This window comes from Falco punctatus (genome assembly GCF_963210335.1).
Source record: "Falco punctatus genome assembly, chromosome: 5".
Taxonomy (NCBI): domain Eukaryota; kingdom Metazoa; phylum Chordata; class Aves; order Falconiformes; family Falconidae; genus Falco; species Falco punctatus.
Genome location: NC_137584.1, coordinates 56,147,927 through 56,164,178, shown reverse-complemented (window position 1 = coordinate 56,164,178; position 16,252 = coordinate 56,147,927).

The following is a 16,252-nucleotide window of genomic DNA, read 5'->3' as shown; positions in this document are numbered from 1 at the left end:
CAGAGCAAATCTAATCTTCCAGTGGCATAAACTGTATCTGGTGCCTTGATAATTATGCTACTGGGTAAGTAGAGGGTGAAAGAGTTGTTCTAACTTTTAAAAGACAGATGTTTTAAATATTCCCAGAGCAGAGATTTCTTTTAAGTTATGCTCCTCCAACAAAAAGAATATAAACTGTTGCTTGAAAGAACGGAGATTAGTTCAATAGCTGTATCAGCAGCTATAGTTAAAGCTATACATGAAGCAATAGTTTCGGTTACACCTATTCTTAACATACATGAGGGTCATGGAACTGGTCCAGTAGACTGGTAAAAGAAAGTATTAACTAAGCCATCTGTCAGCTTGCTAAAGCTTTGATGCAGAACACTTGCCAGTTATCCTTTCTATGACTGACATTTTCCTAATTCCATGCAAAATTATGCATTAACTGTTTTTGCTATAATCTCAGTGGACTGCTATTATCTATTTATTTATTTATGTGCATACTAAGACATCAGCTGCAGTCAAAGAATTTGTTACTAGCTCAGACTTCCTAATGCTCCTGGGTTTTTTACAGCTTTGAGTTATTAGTTCATCAGAAATCGTGATTCACCTTCAGCCCAAGGACAGCATATTTAACATTTCACAAAGCTTCTCTATTAATTCTATATTTGGAAAAAAATGTACACATATAATGGCTACCCCAAATATTCCTTATGTTAAAATCAGCTGAGGGATTAATTTCATTTTAAGTAAAAAATAAACCCCAAAAAACACCAAAAATTTTGTAAAACCCTGATGACTACTTCAGAAAATAAATTTGAATCATAGAATCACAGAATATCCTGAGTTGGAAGGGACCCACAAAAATCAAGTCCAGATCCTGATTCCTGCTCTGCCTGACAGGGCAACCTAAAAGTTAAACCAGATATCTGACGGTGTTGTCCAAATGGTTCTTGGACATTAAAAGCTTGATGCCATGACTGCTTCCCTGGGGGACTTGCTTCAGTGCTTGCAAAGAAGTAGACGTTAAAAGGTGGTCTGAAATTTGGCAGGGTGGTAGTCCTGGTATTTAAGAGATGCCTGTTCCATCTAAATAACAAAATGTCTGCATGGGCAAAGTAAAAAATTGGCTACATATCTCTTCCTTTCTTTTTTCTTCTATTTTTTCTCCCCCCCCCCCCCCTTGGTAGTATAGTTAATGTTGGTGTCAATCCTCTCAATACAAGCATTTAAGGAGTTAATTACTAAATTTAAAGCAAAAATAGTCAGATGATAAATTGCTTTAAGCCTTGACATTTCAGCTTGCATATAGCATACTCTTTCAAGCCAAACTCAGCCAGTATGGACAAACTAGATGGGTAGATGCTTAAACCAAAAAACATCTACCTTCTTTTCTTTGTCTTTGTAAAACACTTTTTTTGCTGATGACAACCACAACTATGCCACTTTTACAGACGCTTTATTACAAAGAAGTTTCTAAATTTACTAGTTGGTTTTAGAGATAATTTATCACTCTTTTAAGCTTTATTATCAGGTTTTTCTATCTGCATTTATTACCAAACTCTTGGTCAAATTCTCAGAAATGGTTACAAAATATTAACCAGTGAAAGATATCCTCTAGTCTCACATCTTGGAAACAATTTCTGCTATTTAACATATCAGCTATGACATCTATTTTTAGCAAAATAGATGAGAAAAGTTCATTAGAATCTAAGGCTTTGATTTTTTTTAATCAGTTTTCGTGGTTTAAATGTGCTTAAACCCATAAAGTTAAATTCTTCTGGGCAGAGCAGAAGTTAGTGCTGTAAACTTTTGATCTCATAGAGTATGATCAACATTACAATTGGACATGACAGGGGGAGCAGTGGAAATCGTAACACACACCAAGAAGAAAATCTTTTTGGTAAAAAAAACAAAACCAAGGTACTGGATCCAGTGCTTATAAGCTTTCTGATCAGTGTGCCCTTAAAAATCTTGATAACTTGAACCCTTTAATTCTGTGGCACTGTTAAGTTTAAATGGCTTTTAAAGTGTGGTGATGATGTTTAAGGACACGTTTTCCAACTTGAACTTGACTGATTTATGAGGACTAACAGCAGCGATCATATTCCTATCTTACGTATACTGTACCATTATTGGTCAATACCTGCAAGCAACTTGCACAAAATAGAACTGTCCAAATTAATACATTACAGAAAAAAAAATATCAATAAATAGAGCCCACAACTTTCTTTGAAGGACACATTCACCTGAGACCATCCAAGCTATGGGATCTATGGTAGCCTACACTGATACACTGCATGGATGTTTTTCTTCCCGTTGTCCCCACTGGTAGTACTGATGCAGGGAAGGGAGGACCATGGTAGTCTGGGATTAGATCAGTTTAAACAGATCTGCAACAGTCTCCTTGCTTGCATGGAGTGCTGTTTCTGCTCACAGCTCATATGACCCATTTCTGAGCATCTGGTAAGGAAGTACAGACTTTTGTGACCTTTGTCTGAAGGAATACAAACTTCACAGCACATTAACTTCATATGCACTTATATTAATTTGCAGAGCCTGCTATTCTGGCAGCCTTGCATCCTCACATGACTGGCTGGTTGGTTTGTCCACGTGGCCTCTACTGTCCTGGGGCTGACTAGTTACCATCTCCTGCTGGAAAGCTTTCTCTGCAGTTGAAAGCTCTCTAAATTTGAGGGTACATCACCCTCAAAATGTGCCTTATATAAAGCAATACCCCACTGGTCTCCTTGTCTTTAGGGAAGAGGTGATGATTTGGTCTGTTGAGCAAACAGCAATGGTCTAACAAAGCTGTCACTGCAGTGTTTGCTTCTCAAAGTTGTGTCTGCCCTGCAGTGTGGGGCCACAGGAAAAAATCCAGCACAGGCTCCTAAGAATCAAAAGAAAAAAAGTGGCCCTACAGCAGTAGCTCCTCTTTATTTATTTTTATGCAGGGCTGGACTAGGCTTTGTTTGCCAGACACTTCTGCCTGCCTGCAGTTTGGAAAACGGTCCTGAGATATTGCAGGATGGAGATGATGCCAGGATCAGCATGGAGTCTGATAACAGCCACTCAAAAACCAGAGCCTCTTTGTTATTCTCTGAGGAGACTACATACTTGGTCTGCCAGATTTTCTGGATGGGACTCCTTTTTTTGGGGGATGGGAAACTGGTCAGATTTGGTTTGCGTTACAAATATTTTGGTTTACTTTCTATGACAGACATTGAGGTTTTTTACTCATAACTAGAATATCGCTTATGTAAGGGACAAATCATTCTTGCTTGTGCATTTAAATATTTTCTGTACCTAACCATTTATTTCTTGTTCTACACCTTTTCTTGCTTAGGGGGAGGTGGACGTACATCATTCTGTACTCACAACACTGACCTCTTCTTCCTGCCTGTCCCATGTACAGTGCAGACTTTGAATTATAATTATTGTATTTATCTTAAAACTTGGTCAATGCTCTTGTATGACTGCATAGAAAATTACAGAGTACATTGTAAAGCTCTGTGGAACAGTGTGGTGAGAGGTCTTTCAGGTTTCATAGCACAGAAGCATAGCACTTCAGCAGGACAACTGGACGACTTTGTGTGTGTATGGCAGGGGGTTGTCTCATACAAAACTCAGCAATTCCCGTGCTCTGCTTATCAAATGCCTAAGCATGCACAACTAGTGAGGCACTGGTAAGGTGACAGGCTCAGGTCACTGCAAACTCTAGTAATTTCAAAAGTTGTTGTAACTACATTCATGTCACTACAAATTTTGTGCATGTCTGCAAGGGCTACAAAATGCAACTTCTGTGCATAAAAGTACTCTGCAGCTCCAGCGTCAGAAGGAGAGCTGCTATGTTTTTCATTTCAGAATAGGTAGCTCTGGCCTTTCAAACCTGAAGGATGTCAGGTGGGACCGTGCTGGTGGGTGATGTCAGTGTGTACCTTGCTGTGCTCCCTTTAGACCTTTTGAAATAGACGTTTGTTCTGATTCTTCATCAGTGACGTCTCTTCTGACAAGGACTGCCTGCAGAGGTATAAAAATGTAGTTGCTAAATGCTTCTCCCTCCCACCTCACTGCCCATCCTTTGTGATGATAACATGACCTTTGTCAGGCATCCAGCATCCGGCAAATAACAGGAGCAGAATGTAAAAAGAGGAATATTTGGTAGCTTCTAAAAGGTTGGATAGCACAGAAGTGGCTGAGGATTCTTAAGGCTGAGAAGGAGAAGAGCAGAGGCACCATGACCATGTTGCTGGCACTGTGCGATATCCAAGGGAGATGGACAGAAAGGTTCACCGTTAGGGAATGAAGAAATATGATTTGTGGGAAGTGTGACCAATCTGAGAACCTTCTGGAAGACATGTAATGCTTCCCCATTTTTTCCTCTGAAACCACTCCCCTGCCTTATGGGGCTCCATGTGACGTGGCACTGAACACCTCTTACTCATGTAAGTTTTGCTAACCACAGGTCCTTCTTCCCAGAAATTTCACTTGGATAATGTCACACCTGAGCTGCTGTACTGACACTGATTTCTGCCATGTCTTTTCATCTCTTGAGTGTAATCAGGAGAAAACTTGCAATAATATCTCCCTGAGCTGTATGGCCCAAAGACCTTCTCCCTCTTCTTTGTCTCAATAGTAGCATTGGACCTACATGACAAGGCACGCCTGATAAAGGCTGGTTTTAGGGACCCTGACAGGACTGTTTAGAAATAGTAGTATGGCTTGGATTCAGATTACATGCTTTCACCAGTGAAGGAGTAGTCGTCTTTCTGCCTTGGTTTACCTGCCCTTCAGCCTACTCTGTGTTTTCACTGTAGAAAAGATTCTGTGAGATCTGACTGATTCTGTGATCTCCAGTGATTGACCATCCTCCCTTTTCATTGTTTTAGATGAATCAGCAGAAATAGCACCTAAACTACATGAATTAGGCAATTATAGGACTGGCACCTTCAGGGTGACAAGCATATCGCTGTACTCTACTAGAATCTCCATCTGATCCTCACCAAAACTTTACCACCACCAATCCTGACATCTCACCTCCGCAAGAGTGATCTTCCTTCAGGACTTCATACTTGCAGGACCTCCAGCAGTCACCTGCTTCTGACGTTTGGCTGCCAAATGTTGCTGTTGATTTTGGAGGTGCTCTTGATCATATTTTTTAAAGATAAAAAAAAAAAAAAGACATCAACTTTCTACATCAACATGGCTTGGTACTGATCACTCTCTATATGTATATATATATTTATTTCAGGGAAACAGTGATAAAGTGGACAAGTGTGCACTATCCGTAGGAGTTATGCACCTGCAGAACTGCATCTCAGGAAAAATATCTGTGTAAGACATTACTCTTAATAAAATAACATTACTGGTGGATGCATTCTGAAGTAACTGAGTCAGCTGAGATATCAGTGAATGTGGCATAGTTTCTCCTTGGCTATTGCTGCTAATTAATAGCTTTTCAAAGTACAGAAGTCGTTCTAAAGTCTCTTTAAAGTGAGAAATTAATGTCATATTGTATGGGATTATTATAAACCACATCTTTGGTTCACAGGATGTCATATAATCCTGCATTTAGGATTACATCCCACATTCTGCTACTGATTTACCAGAAATAAAAGCAGATAATTGCCTGTTGGAAAGTGGCAGGTCAAGAAGAGCTTACATTATGTACTGAAGGTTCCCAAATGTTTGACAAACTACGTAAGAATTTCTCATTCTCCTATTCCTGTTTTTAGCTACCTTGAATAGAAAAGAGCGGCTTTTGTTCACAAGAGCCTTTCTTCAATATTTCTTAATACCACAGATACTTTTTAACAGAGATAAGACGAAAAGTAGCTCTAGCAGTTGATACCTTTGTTAGGATAAATTCTAGGATATAATGGTTAGTAACATCTCTTACAAAAAATGAACTGCAAAGTACTTTAAAGACTACAAGTGCTCAAGATCTCCATTTTACATCTGAGGCAGAAAATCAAATGCTCTTCAGGCTTATTGAGATAGAAGTGCATTGCCTGGCCATGCCTGGCACCTCAGCAGTGCAGCCTGAACTGGCTTCTCCTCACTCAGCTCCATTTCTAATTACTTTCATCTGTGGGTGTGGGTGCGTGGGTGGGTCTAAGTGCCAGCAGCTGGAGTGGCACCACGGGTCCTAGGGCCATGTGTCTGGATGCCAGCAGGGCAAGGGCCTTGGGAGACAGAGGAGGGTGTGCATGTGTGTGTGTGTGCCTGCGTCCATGAGACGAGTGGGGAGAGCGATGATCTGGATGCATGACTAGGTGCATGACTCACCAGCTAAATTCAGCTGTTGGGAGCTGTGTGTGTGCTGGTGTGTGTAGGGGGGTCCTGTGCACAGGTGCCAACAGCTGGGGACACTGAGGATCCAAGGCCAGATACCAGGTGCACTGTGCCTAAGCCCAGCTGCCAGGGGGATCCCCACTGCATCTATACAGATGTATTTCCCAGCAGGGTACCAACAGCTGGGTCAGCCAGAGGGGGGAAAAGGATGAGGCTGTTGGTTCTTGTGCAGGTGCTGTGGTCTGGGTTGATCTCTGTAGTTGGCAGTGTATACATGTTGTGTACATGTGTGCACAACTACTAGGAACACATGTATGCCTGTGCCTACTGGGGGGACATGCTACTGGTCAGCCCCAGGGCCACAGAGCCGCAACAGCCTCGTTGGGCTGCTGGATTTGGCAACCCTGAACATGGGCTTTTGCAGCTGATAATATTTACCACTGAACTGCATGACTGCTATGATCAACCCAAAGCAAGGCTGACCATTTAGCTTAACTCCTGCTATCGCTGCTGCCAGCCAAATATTTCAGAAAAATTCAGCACCCAGAATAGCCTGCTTCCCTAAAAATCTGGCCCTAATGGAAAGTTTTAAGCACTCAGAGTTGGATCCTGTAGGGCTACCTGTGTATAACACAGCCCTAAGACTAAACATCTCTGGTTATATAGCAGCACTTGGATTAGTATGGTGACAACTTATTTAGGAAATAAAACACAGGGGTTGAGAGGTATTGGATCAGCTTCTCTTGATCTAAATTTTGTATAAACTCCAATTTTACGCAGGCTTCAGACTGTTAAATCTCAGGTTGGCTTACATCCTCTTGTTCCTCAGTGCTAATTTACTGCAGACATGCTTAAAATCAGCCTTACAATACTTACAGATGATATATGTATCTCCAATACAAAATGCTTTTATTGTGAGCCACAGATGTGTCTATGCTGATGTATGCTTTGATGAAATTTGGTCTGGGGAGCTACACACCTGAACTCTACTAGGATTATGAGATAGGTTGATGACATCCAAATTTTGATTAACTTCCCAGCATTTTAGATCTGCTCAGCCTATTCCTTGTTCATCCTGATTGTCCTTTATTAAATGAAAAACACAGATTGGCAGCGTGCAATGACTCATCTAGGAAACAGATGACCTGGATTTAGACCATCTTCAGTCCAAGGGTGGTGGGACTACTAGACTGTGGAACAGCGTGGTGTGAGACTCTGCCAGGACATGTCAGCCCCAGCTTCAGCAGCCAGAGGGGATTCCCCTTTGCAAAAGTGGAACACAATTTTATGGAGACAAAGAACAAAAGAGAGGCAACCGTTAACGGCAGTCTGGAAACAAGAAAATTGGCCCTGAAACAAATGTTTATTATACAGTCCTATGACAACCAAATGTCTTTACTTTTCTAGGCTTATTTTGATATAGTATAGGGAGAATAAGTGTACAGGATGAGGAGTTTCAGGACATATTTCTAGGATTTGAATAAGGCATTAAGATTGCACAGGTGCTTTGCCATCATTCACTTATCTGGGAAAGACTAAATGTCAGATAACAAGAGGTTATGCCATGGATTTCCTTATGGAATGCTAATTACTGTTAGCAAGAATTGATTTCACTGTGGATCAGCTGCTGTTGTTTCCCCATAAAAATCATTTTACTCAGCATTCTCCTGCACTAAGATGCACAGCAGACAAAAAAGAACTAAAAAATCAAGCCTGCTGAATGCGTAATTTTCTTAGATGAAATCCAAGCAGTCTTTCTTCTTTAAAAAGTGTTTGCAAACAGGGGCCAATATGCTTATTGGGCAGATGATTTCTATTAAAAACAGTTTGGCAGACATACGGATTAAGTCTTGCAGCTACGGAAGGACCCAGTTCATAAAATAAATGGCAAGTGTATTGATTTTAGTTGTGCAGGAACAAACACAGGATAGCTGGTAAAATGGTGAAGTTTTAACCATTACAGAGAGCACAAAGATTGAAAAGAGATGCTTATGTGTACAATGGCCTTATATTTTAGGATTATGAATTTTTTGGAATTCTGTAGGATGATCCTACAAGAAAAGGGTATTCAATGATAAAAAACAGTGCCCAAGCTCAAAGCTCTAGCATTTTACAATAGTTGTATCTGGCTATTTAAAACCAAATTTTAAAGAAAATTGTAATGCATTTTATACATTTTTAGTGTCTTATTTTATTGAAACAGTTCTTAAAAGGAAGCTGCTTCTGCCCTCAAAAAGAGGAGTTAAATATCCTTATGAACAAAAGTATTATCAGAGACAGTACAGATTCACTAGGTGGCAGCATGGTTAGTAATTTTCGGAAAAATCTACCTCATATTCCATGTATGGAAATTTGGATGTCATTGACCCATCTCATAATCCTAGTAGAGTTCAGGTGTTTAGCTCCCCAGACCAAGTTTCATCAAAGGGTACTTTTTTTGGCCAAGTTGGATATAAAAACAGATAGAAAAATAGCCTCTTAGAAAGCCGTATTACTCAAATAAAATAAAATTATTGTACTATTTCATTCTTTCAGAACATGCATTAATTTAAGGCTATGGTCTCTATATGAGGTAAATGACATAGATGCATTATGGTGTGGTAAAGATCCTGAACAGCACAGAAAAAATGAAATTCCTTAAAAAAGGTTCAATCATAGCTTTTAATCAAGTCTATAGCAGATTGCAGCTGGGCTTCCAGCTTCCATTCTGAATTGCAGCTTCAGAATGGTTAAAAACCAAAGGAAAAATAGGTAATATGCAACTGTTAAGAGGTATTAGAAGTAATCTGAGTTGACCCTAACCAAGTGTCCTGGTTTTGGCTGGGATATAGTTATTTTTTTTCCTAGTAGCTGGTAAAGTGTTGTGGTTTTGAATTTAGTATGAGAATAATGTTGATAACACACTGATGTTTTAGTTGTTGCTAAGTAGTGCTCAGTCTAAACCAAGGACTTTCCAGTTTCCCCATGCTCTGCCAGTGAGCAAGTGCACAAGAAGCCCGGAGGGAGCAGAGCCAGGACAGCTGACCCCAACTAGCCAAAGGGATATTCCATACCACAGAATGTCATATTCAGTATATAAACTGGGGTGTGTGTGTGTGTGCATTGGCCAGGAGGGGACGATCACTGCTCAGGGACCTGCTGGGCATTGGTCAGCAGGTCAGCAGGTGATTAGCAATAGTATTGGACATCACTTGTTTTTCTTGGGTTTTATTTCTCTCTCTCTTTGTTACCTCCCCTTTCATTACAATTATTATTGTTGCTGTTATTATTATTTTACTTTATTTCAATTATTGAACTGTTCTGATCTCAACCCACACGTTCTACCTTTTCCTAATTCTCCTTCCCAACCCACCAAGGGGAGGGGAGTGAGTGAGCAGCTGCATGGTACTAGTTGCCCATTGAGGTTAAACCATGATACCAAGGGAGGAATTTAGTCAAAATTGCACCTCAGGAGATGCAATCACTGCCTCTGCTCTCCAGAACCAGGTATAGGGCAAACAGTGTGGTGCCAAACAGAACAACAAAGTGAGCAGAGGAGGAGGCTTACCTCTGTGGCTGACCATTTGCCAAGCTATGCTGATGCTGTGAACTTGTAGCTGAAGTCACCTGGTTGGGTATAAGGCTGAAAATGGATCTTATCTGATTGCAAGATCCTCTCTGATTTCATGGTTTTACTGTAAATGACAGGTGTTTTTTTTTTTTTCTTGCCTTTAGAGCAAAAACTAGGTTAAAACCTTCTCAGCAGGGAAAATGGATATGAAAATACATTGGTAAATGGACTGGAATAATTCAGTCTTCTGAGCTTCAAAGATTCATATGAACTGATTGGCCCTTCTCACCTCTGTACACACCTTACAATCAACAATCATAAATTCAGAATGGATAATAATGATTTACTAAAATGTTCCGTAAGCAAGCTCTTTCCTGGTAAAAATCAATGTAATTATCCAATAATCTCTGTTCTGCAATGCTGCTCTCAGCCTGTTATGCTTAATGCATGTTTGCAACGCAGCTGCTGCTAACTCAGGGGGAAGCGAGAGGTGCAGTACTTAGTGAGGCAACCTTTTCTTTGTCTAATTTCCCCTCATTAATGACCGCAAGATCAGTTACTTTGTATTCCAGCCTTTAGGACTAATCCCTGCCCTGTTAAGTCTAGTGGGTTTTCTTGCCAGTTTCTCTGAGGTAACCTTGCAGCGTAGTTTGGGGTTTCTTCTTGTGCCTCTGACAGCTTGCTTTCCCCTAGGAAAGGAACAAGTGTGGTGGATGACAGATAGTGATACAGTCCTGAGCTAAATTCCAGTCTTGGTATTTAATCACAGGGACTGGCTACCATTCACAAACTGCTTGAGCTGTACGCTTGCGGTTTAGGATCTCAGCATCATCCCCTGATGAAATTACAGTTGTGTTTAATCAGGATTGACGCACACTTTTAGACTTTTGGCAAGCAGAAGACCTATAGCTCAGAAATTACGTGCAATATGTTGTAGATGTTGCTGTTTATATTGAAATGGAGCAGATTTTGTATTTTTATAGTGCATGTATTTTTTCAGGTGATAGGAGTAACAGAAAATGGTGTATTTAGAGAAACTCTAGTAACTTTAATTCAAATGAAGCATAACACAGTCTAGTAACTAGAATAATAATTCCTGAAGTCCAGTAACAAAGATAAAATACAACACATAAGTATCTGTATTTATGTTTAGAAACTGTGCATGCTGGTGTATGATATATAAACATCTATTTATTTGTTTGAATTTCTTTTCTTGAGGAAATTTGATACTATCTTTGACATTTTTTCCTGAGCAGGGACTAAGAGGATCAGCTGTCAGTATTTCAAGCCTTGATGGTACTCTCATTGAAGTGCATGAAAGTCTTGCTACCGCTACCACACTAGCATGAAGTTTCTCTAGCCTTTTTGAGTCTCCTCTCAGTTATCAGGACTTAGATGCCACCTTGCCTTCTGCATCTCACAAGCTGATGTTCTGAGATGTCAGTATTTTAGCCATGGAACTGATGTTTCCTTTCCAATAAGGGTAACAGGGATCAGGACAGGGCTAGTGGTGCACTCAGACCCTCCCTATCAAGCCAGGCGTGAAACCTAAGTTTGCTTCAAGGCATCAGAACCCAGAGTGCGCTGAAAACTAGACAGGAACTGCACTGAGGTCTTTCGCTTTGGAGAAGGGAGAAGCAAGAAAACATGATTCCTCTGTCAGCTGTTGTGAAAGAATAATAATGGCATGCCATCCACCTTGCAAAAGGCTTGCCAAAAGGTACAGCTCTAAAACTGTATAAACAATTTGGATTAAGAAACATTAAACACATTCACACCTGCTTTCAAGCTCTGAATCTGTAGCTCTGCAAAATGTCATCTATTTGAAGAAAAGCAGATATTTTTCTTCCAGTAAACACCTGTTTGGAAATGATAAACTTATTTTTCTGTTGTCTCCTTTACCCATTTATCTTCCTATTATATAGGAATGTATATCTACCTATCTATTTATATCTATACACACACATCACTGATGACCACCACACAATAGCCATAAGTAATGATATTAAGTTATACCCTCCTTTGCCTTCTCTCCTTGTCTGTAAGATGAAGGTTTTTCGAATAATTCTACATAAGATAGTTGAACTTGAGAATACAAACACATTGAAAACCAACAACAATCTGCTACTAAGTATTGAGAACTGAAAAATGTATTATTCTGCTTTACTGTTAAATACAAGAGACTTTCAGTTTCATTAAAAAGCAGTCAAACTCAAAAAGTGAATGAAAGAGAAACCCTTGTTTAAATTACTTACATGATTTGGAGACCAATGAGAAACAATCCACTGGACAAGCGTATTTGAAGTGAGATTTGATTTGATGAGATATTCAGTAAAAAGCAAAGTATTACAGACTTGATTTGAATCAATCTGTAATTTAGAACTCCCAAAGACTAGGAAAAACAGAGTAATTCATTCAAATATTCAGATGATGAAATTACCAGGTGTTTCTTTAGAAAAGAGTGGACAGGGTAGGAAATCAACGAGGTATTTAACAGTATAAACACGTGTTAATATTTGATGTGCACTTTGTGATCCCAGCAACATATTCCAATTCAAGTAATATTTCTGAAGTCAAGGGAGTTGTCTCTATAAATAAAGGTACTTGATCATTTGTTAGGTTCTGTATTGTTATAATGCAAAGCCACTGGGATTGGAAACTGTATTAAACTTTTGTAAAGTGTATTTAATGGAATGTAGAATTTTCCTGCTGAAGTTCCTGCAAAATGCGTGGAAAGTGCTAGACAGTATTCCATAACCGTTCTTATGTACACATATCTGCAATAAGCCTAGCTACCGCACAGTGAAAGTGCGGTTTTGAGGGAACCTGAGAAAACAATAAGGGCAGAGATAATAAATAAAATATTTTATATTTTTTATATTTTCATAAAATAAAATATAAAAGGAATATGTTATTTAAGTTTAGAAACCAAAGGGAAGGTATATGGGTGTATCAGTAAGGTGGCGGCAGCTGAATTGTTATAAATGATTTATATATTGATAAAGTTCCCTTAGGGAATTTGGTGCATCCATGCTGAGTACTTGCAGTTAACTTCAATTGATACAAAAATGTGTGCAGGCCAGCCTATTGGAAAACAGATCAATAGTCAAGTTCAATTTACCTTCAGTGGTGTTTTTCTATAGGTTTTGCAAAGGATAAGCTCTGGCTTGCTAATTTGAGATGAAAAGTGTTAGCTGATAATCTAAGTTAAGAAAAGCATCAGTCTTGTTCTGTAATGTGGACAAAATTTTGTTCTACCTTCCCTCCATCTGATAAATCCTCCTGCAACGAGTAAACCAAAATTTACTAAAAGTCATAGCTACAAAATCACAGAGTGGTTGATATTGGAAGTGACCTCTGGAGGTCATCTGGTCCAACCCCCCTGCTTAAGCAGGGCCACCTACAGCCAGTTGCCCAAGACAATGGCTTTTGAGTATCTCCAAGGATGGAGGCTCCACAGCCTCCCTGGGCAACCTGTGCCAGTGCTCCGTGACCCTCACAGCAAAAAAGTTTTTCCTGATGTTCAGCGGGACCCCTGTGTTTCAGTTCGTGCCCATTGCCTCTGGTCCTGTCACTGGGCACCGCTGAAAAGGGGCACTGCAATCAATATACATTTTGCAGTAGCTCTCAATGTTGACACCCTACAGTGAAGTCAGAATACCTTTCCTTCAGAAGAAGACCAAGCTGAATGCTATAGAGGTCCTAAATCCAAATAAATTAATCTATGTGGAGACTGTAAAGCAGCAAACAAAGTTTAAATTCAGGCCCTACCTTGTTTCACAACAGCTTTTCTATGCACATGTCCTGAGATGAGATTCTTGGTGAGCTATTTTCATGTTAGGGAGAGAAGAGTTCAGATTTCTCCACAGGTCATCAAACCAGAGCTGTTTAAAGGAGTTCAGTGTTTTAAATGTCTTCCAGACTGTCTTTCACCAAAAGGCTATCCTAATTCCAGAATTCACAGGTCTGTAGAGTTCATATGCATCATTACAAGACTAAAGGCAGGTACTTGGCCAGTACTTCTAACATTCCTTTTCAACACATCATGGGACTGAAAAAGACATCTGTAAACAATGGCTTTGTTATTTTTTTCTAAAATGTTTATCAAAAACATTGGTTCTAACAGCAGGTTGAAATTGGAATGGCATAGGTATTGGAGACTCAATAAGGCTGAGGGTCATGGCACATCAAACTTCTGTTGTCTGTGGCATTACGCTGTACTACTGACTGCTGATCCGCTCTTCTGTAGAGCTTGTGCTCCCGTGAATTCCTTTTCTGCACAGCATAGCAATTTCTTATCTAAAATTTGCACTGAGAATGCCATGGGAGGCTCACTGCCCTTAAATAAATGAGTTCCTGTATTTACATAGTAATTTTTACTCCGATGTACTTTCAAAACACTTCATAAAATTGGGATATTTCCTATACCAGCAAACATCTAACCACCCTCATTGTTCCCTATTGTGCAACAGATGGCTGCTCTGAAAAACTGAGGGCAAACATCATTCTGCTGTGCCTGATGCCATTGCTATTGTAATGTTTACATGTTTAGTACCTGCATTTTTGAGCGTTGCCTTTTCATCGTATTTTATTCCAACCCTCTAATTAATAGTATGTGTCAAGAACTTATACTTGGATTAACCAAATCCCACATTTTGATAATGAAAGGTCATTACTCCACCTGGTCCTCAGCCAGTATGCCTGAACCCTTCCTCTGTCATGACACTGCATGTGCTAAGGTAGGGGGACAAAAGCCCCAGAAGCAACCATGAAAGTATACTGATGAAATCATACTCTACCATGTTCTGCCATCCATGACATACGCCGACTCTAGAGTATCATGGTCTAACCTTACAGGGAAAGACACCAAATTAGGAAACATTCTGAAATGTGCCTGGTCAGTATGCCTGACATTGATCTCAGCATTGTCAAGTGCTTTTAAAGACATCACATCAAAACTAACGGGATTTTAGTTGAATTAAACTGGTTACCAGCAAAGTTAGTAACAGAATAGATTTTAAAATTTTTGGAAATCAAAGTATGTTCCCCCCCTAAAGATATGGATTATAAACTTCCCTTGATGGAAGAAACTCTATAGGAATAGTAAGATGCTTCAGATCCCATGGTAAATAAACTGTAGAACTGAAACACAGTTGATGACTAAAGGAAAAATGGAGACTGTCGTGTCTCAGTCAGCAGTGTGCAGCCATGCTTTTTAACAGCTCTGGTGAGGAGTGCTGTGACAGCTAGAAACTGTACAGGGAATTTAAATAATAATAATAAAAAGGTAAATATTCATGCTGGAATGTAACTGGGAGACCAAGATTAACATCAGTAGTTTTCTTGGGATGCAAAATATACCAGAAAGAGAATGTCATTATCCTGTGCATTAACATGATGACTTTTACTGGCAGATAAAATGAAAGTAAGTACAAGGCAGTACCTCCCTCTGCCATCCGGTGCACCAAATTCACACTGAAGTCAATGAGAATTTGAGTGCAGATGGGTACATAACAAACTGTCTGGTTATGTATAAATAACCATAACAAAGCTGCTCTCCTCAGGAAGACATTATCCAGGTTTGGTCAAGCTGTGAAGAAAAAAGATACTTTCAGAAGAGACAGTAAAATAAACAAACAGATACTGACAGAGTTCCTTGTGCTTCATTTTGACACAAAGAATGAATGGATATTTTGGCAAATTTCATTAACAGAGGCTCCAGCCAGCCTGCTGTGTGCTCGCCTGCAGATGTGCTGAAGCAATTAGCAATATGCTAAGGTAGTCAAGCTCATTCTTGCAGAGCATTTTGTTCCAGAGTGTTTCTTTAAATGTTTTGAAAATTGCTTAAATACATCTTTTAAAAAAAGTTCTTCTGAAGCATTTTTCTCCTAGGATCAGGTTAATATGTTTTGATATGATCCCATTCCATCTTTAGCACTTCAGTGAAGGTATCACTACTTCTCTGAAAATAATTCCACTTTATTTAGGATTTTGATATAATAAATCCTGGGAGACATATGGAAATAATGAATAATGGCCTCCGCTTCATCAAGCTTCTATGTTAATTACCATTTAAGCAAATCTAATATTCATAAATAACTATTCAGTTAAACCCCATTCATAAATGCGATTTGAGACAATACTGTGATAAAATTTGCTGAATGGTAGATTGATAAGATTGTTACATAATTATTAATAATGGAAATGTAAAACATTAATTAATGGCTCTACTGTTATTTTTCTTGCTCTCTTAAGCATCTCATGCCAATAATTTACTGGAAATAGGCAACAGAATACATGCTCCTAAGTCATCCCTAACAGGCACTGACAATTCTTTAAGCAGGACAGAGCCCGTTAAAATAAATAAAATACTTCAATGGTATCTTTGTATAGAGGTTTGTCTTATCCCCCAGTTTTTCCTTTTAC